Source organism: Petaurus breviceps, unplaced genomic scaffold (assembly GCF_028583685.1).
Source record: "Petaurus breviceps papuanus isolate PSGF00001 unplaced genomic scaffold, PetGlider_PUasm1.0 207, whole genome shotgun sequence".
In the NCBI taxonomy this organism is placed as follows: Eukaryota; Metazoa; Chordata; class Mammalia; order Diprotodontia; family Petauridae; genus Petaurus; species Petaurus breviceps.
In genome coordinates this window covers 402,553-408,055 of record NW_027185850.1, presented here as the reverse complement: position 1 = coordinate 408,055, position 5,503 = coordinate 402,553, and the positions used below count along the sequence as shown (strand labels likewise).

The 5,503-nt window shown below is 43.8% G+C and overlaps 1 protein-coding gene across 1 annotated transcript in view; it reads left to right on the top strand.

Annotated features, from left to right (window-relative positions):
- The window catches only part of LOC138164769 (serine/threonine-protein kinase TNNI3K-like), a 370,349-nt gene that overhangs the window by 165,521 nt on the left and 199,325 nt on the right, over positions 1-5,503 (top strand). The gene's annotated exons all lie outside the window — the stretch shown is intronic.

Below are 5,503 nucleotides of genomic sequence, written 5' to 3'. Positions count from 1 at the left end.
GGAAGGAAGGAAGGAAGGAAGGAAGGAAGGAAGGAAGGAAGGAAGGAGGGAAGGAAGGAAAAGTCACCAAGGTCACAGATGCCAAGTTAAGAACCTCTGTCCTGTAGGGTATTATAACTCTTAGAAACCCTCCAAAAAGTCGTTGTTTCCATGGAATCTTTTACTTTTTGCTTCTAATGTTCTCAGGCTCACCCAGAGAGGAGGAATGAGCTAGGAAAGGGTCATGAACAAGACTTTTCCCAGCTATCTTGAATGGTGGGTGCTCTCTGGTCCTTAAGGAGTAACTGAGCTTGTCACAAAATCACTGAATTTCAGGGTTGGAAGGGACCCTGCCTGATGCTTGTCCCTATGATGTGCCCAGCAGGAGCTACCAACAAGGTGCTGGCCAGCAATGTTCAAGGAGAGGCAGCCCCCCCCGAGGTGGCCTAGCCCACTGTACCTCAGGAGAGTCTCATTATTATGAAGGGGTCGGCTCCCTTCCCGTACTTGAGGCTAAATTTGCATTGTGGCACCTTCTTCCCATTTCTCGGGAGGCCCAACAAAATGTGTCTAATTCCTCTTCCATGTGACAGTCCTAGGAAGAACTTAAGTATAGGAATACTTAAGGATGGCAGTTATTTTGGTCTCACCCCAGTGTTCTCTGAGATAGGTCCACCAGCCCATCCTCTTACAGCCCAAGGAGACATTGGCTATGGAGCCGACAGTGAAAAGTTCTCCACAGAAAATTCTCAGAAATGCAACTTCTGTGAAAATAACATCTTTAAACTTTAAAATTTCTCAAGTTCTTTAGTTTTTTTTTCTGCTTCTGGATATATTTATTTCTTAAATATTCAAGATCAACAAGCATTCGTCTTTCCTCTTCTTCCTCCCAAACAGGGGGGAGGAGAGTAAAACCAAATCCTTTTGATGAATGACCTGGGGATGGGTGCCCCAGTTGCTGTATTGGCAGGTCATGGAATATTGTTGTACCACAGGAAACAAGGGAGAGGGCAGCTTGCTTCCTTTAGAGCCCTGTTTGTCGGGGAAATATAGTGAGGTGATGGAGAGGGGTGTCTACCGTCAGGGAGCCCAGAGGCCACCAGACAGGTGCAGAGCCAACACTGATGAAGGCAAGACAGACCAAGAGCTGCTGTTTTCCAGGGTAATCAGGGAAGGCTTTCCGGAGGAAGTACCGTACGGACCCCTCCTTTACTCAGAGGCTTTCCATGATCTAAATTGAGATTGTCTAGGCATTCATCATTCTTTCACCTGTCCATGTCTGGCCTTGTTTACTGTTACTCTTCCTGGGACTTTGGCTGCTCCCCACTTTTCTAAGCTTTCTTTCTGAGACAAGCCTTTATTTCAACAAGAAACCTGCTTTCCCCTGGTGTCTCACTCCCAGCTCTCAGGAAGCAGACATAGGCCAGAAGCTCACTTGGTACATTGTAAAGGGGTGATCTCAGCATTGGTGCACTCACTCAAGGCCATCTTGCTGAGCTATGCATGATGCATTACAGACACACCAAGGATAATTGAGCATTTTCTGCAACTGTGGCTTTTTATTCGATTTGGAGAATGTGTGTCCTCTTGCATTGGAAATATTTCAAAGGGACTTTGACCTAGACACAGGTACTCACTCAGAGCCCAGAGGGTTATACAGCTCCCCCCAGAATGGTGCCAAAGCTTTCACCATGTGTCCAGGACAGGACTCTTATGTCCTTTGGGAACAGCCAGGATCCTTTACCCTTCCCTGGGATGAGAGCACCTCTTCTTTGGAGGCATTCCATGTCCACAACCATTGTAACAGACAGAATGTGGGGGAAAAGTCAGAAGATACCTGTCATGTAGCATCAGGATGACTGGATTTAGAAAGTCAGAAGATAAAGGTCCAATTCCATCTCTTCATGCTGCCTTTAGACCTGGACCAAGTAACTTGACCACTCTGGGCCTTACTTACCTCATCTGTAAAATCGGATTGAGCTAAATGATTGCTAAGATCTGTTTCCTTCCTGATGACTAGAGGCACTGTATTCCAGTGCAAACTTAGAGGTCTGAATTTGAAGAGATGGACCTGGGTTCAAATCTAGTACCTTAACTTACAGCTTACAGCCATGACCTTAGGGAAGTTACTTGAATTCTCCAGGACTCAGTTTCCACATCTCTAAAATCAACAGGTTGGTTAACATGGCTTCTAAGGTCCCTTCTGCTACTAAATTTATGATCCCTTGGCAATGGTGGGCCTGGGTAATGGTGGGAAGCAGGGCATGGTATTTCTCAACACCAATATGTCTATCTATTAAGACAGTACTGATTTCAGGTAAGAGAATACATGAGCTCACCTTGCAAAGCCAGCCTCCCAGAGACAGATTTCAAGGTCCCAGTGGAGGTGGAGAGGGACAGTCATGAAGGGTGGGGGGTAGAAGCAACATGGCAGGAAGTGACAGAGTCTGCAGCCAGGCTGGCAATCTGCTTCTGAGGGGATGGTGAATGCCTCCCACCAGAGCCTGCTCTCCAACAGGGCAGCACACAAGGCTGAAGTGGGGAAGGGCAATGGGCAGCAAAGAGTTGGGGACAATGACCAGATTGGGAATCCAAGGACCTGGGTTCAAATTCCTGTATTTGGGCCTCTTTGGACAAGTCACTTAACTCTCTGAACTTCTGGTCCTTAATTATAAGATAAGGGGGGTTGGTCTAGATGACCTCTGACTTCATTTACAACTCTAATTCTGGGGTCATAGGATTGGGCAGATAGAAGCAAAACAGTGTGCTCTGAACTTTGTTGTCTCATTTAATCCTCCCAAGAAGCCTGGGAGGTATGTGATATCATGATCCCATTTTACATTTAGGAAACTAAGACAGACATATGGTAAGTGACTTCCCCAAGGTCACACAGTTGTCAAGTATCTGAGGCTGAATTTGAACCTGACATCAGTCACAGAATTCTATCCACTGCCTCATGTAGCAGCTTTCTTGGAGGAATCAGGACAAGTCTAATGTAGGAATTGGCCTCTGAGCTGAGCTTCAAAGAAATGGGGGAATCTAAGAGCCAGGTGTGAGTCCAGTAGGCATTCCATGTCATCATGTGTGAGGGTCAAGCATGAGAGTGCTGGTCTACCTGGCAGCAAAGGGAATTAGTGAAAAGGAGTCTGTACAGGGAGGATGGCACTGGCTTGTACAATCTTTAAATGTCCCTTCCAGAAGCTGGTTTGATCCCAGAGTTATGGGGTCCTTGACAGAGTTTGTAAATTCTTGGCTTTGGATGCCAGTAGTCTTTCTATAAATACAGATTCCTTCTGATTGTTTTTTTTTTCTATTGCTATTTGCATATTTAGATCTTCTGGTAACAAGTGAAAGACAAAAAAATTACAGACAATTTAGAAAAGCCAACTTCCCAATGACAAATGACAGATAATTAAAAAGACAAAGCTGCTAATAGCTAAAATAATTCTGTTTTCAAAGACCTGATGTTAACTAAATCAGAGGATGATTTTAGAAAGTGACAACTTAGAGCATAATCAATACAGGCTCACTTTTAGAAACCCATGGGTATTTGGGAGGTACATCAGGGACCTGTTTTCATACAAGAGTTCCATGTTCCATGCATCCACAATCATGGGCCTAGAAACACAGGTCCAAAGTAGGTCCAGTGACCCCACTGAAAGCTGGGTTTTGTTGCATGGACATATTCATTAAATCTTTTTCATGAAAGTCCCTGATATAGGATCTACTTATACATTCCTATTAAACATATTCTCACATTAGTCATATTGTATACAAGAATAACAATGAATGGAAGGAATCGTGATAAAAAACAAAACCAAACAAACAAACAAAATACTCTCCTCTACCCTGCATTCAGACTCCATAGTACTTTCTCTAGATGTAGATGGCATTTTCTATCACAAGTTCTTTGGAATTATTTTAGGTCCTTGCATTGCTGAGAAGGGCTAATTTTGAAGGGATTATTCTCCTCAGTGAGTTTTTGAAATTCCTTTTCCATCTGGCAAATTCAACTTTTTAAGCTATTCTCCTCATTGGCTTTTTGGGCCTCTTTTACCATTTGAGTTAGTCTATTTTTTAAGGTATCATTTTCTTCAGTCAAGTGATGGACTCTCTTTTCATGATTTTCTTGCATCATTCTCATTTTTCTTCTCAATTTTTCCTTCACTTCTTTTACATGATTGTCAAAATCCTTCTTGAGCTCCTCCATGGCCTGTAAACAGTTCATATTTTTCTTGGAAGCTTTTGATGCAGGAGTTCTGATTTCATTGTCTTCCTCCCCTTCCATACTTTGATCCTTTTTGTCCCCAAAAAAGGACTCTATGGTCTGTTTGTGCTTCCTCTGCTTGCTCATATTGTCAGCCAATGACTTGACTTTTGAGCTCTTTCCCAGGGTAGAACTCTACTTCCAGAGTGGAGAGAGCTATCTCCCCAAATCACTGGGGTTTTCACAGTTTCCAGAGCTATGAGGAGGGTGCCCTCTCTACAGCCCCCACAAGCTCTGGCTCACTGGTCACACACCCCAGGACCACCACCCAAGACTGTGACCCAGATCCAAGCAGGTTAAAGCAAGAATGATTACCCTCTTAATGGTCACTTGGTCCCCCTACAATCTGCAGGCCAGGAGCTCTGGAGGCAGCCAGGCAGCAGCAGCTGCAGGCACCTCACCTCTGCCACTTCTCACCCTGGGGGAAGGGACCAGACCACACTCTTCCTTCACCCTTCCAACATAGTTCCCCACTGACCTTTTATTTTCTCTTTGGTGTTTATGGGTTGAGAAGTCTGGAAACCTCCATAGCTTTTAGTGATCCACTCTCCTGAAGTCTGCTCTGGCCCATCTGGGCTGCCCTGGGGCTGGAACCGAGGCTCACAGGGGACTGTTCTCATCTCCCAGTCTGGTGCAATAGTCCAGCCCCTGTCTACCTGCCAGGCTGCCTTCAGCTGAAGATTTGTTCCTCTCTGTCATTTTGTGGGTTCTGTAGCTCTAAAGTTTTTTTAGTCACTTTTTTACATGTATTAGAAGTGATTGGAGTGGGAGCCACATGGAGGTCCTGTTTTTACTCTGCCATCTTGGCTCTGCCCCCAAGAACCGATGCAGAGTGAAGGGAGCAGAAGAAGCAGAAGTATTTATACTATAATGGCAACAATATAAAAACAAAAGCAGAATAAGAAAAACTTCAAAGTTTCATCTTCTTAAAGACCAACTTTTATCTTTAGACTTTTCACATAAATAGGCAAAAAACATGTCATCTTAACTAACAGCAACAAAAATATAATTTATAGGGGTGGCTAGGTGGTGCAGTGAATAGAGCACCAGCACTGGAGTCAGGAGGACCCAAGTTGAAATCCGGCCTCAGATACTGGACACACTTACTAGCCATGTGACCTTGGGCAAGTCACTTAACCCCAATTGCTCTCCAAAAAGCTATATATATATATATATATATATATATATATATATATATATATATATAATTTATAATTCAACTCAATAGTCATGCTAACTAAATGTTCTATATCTATT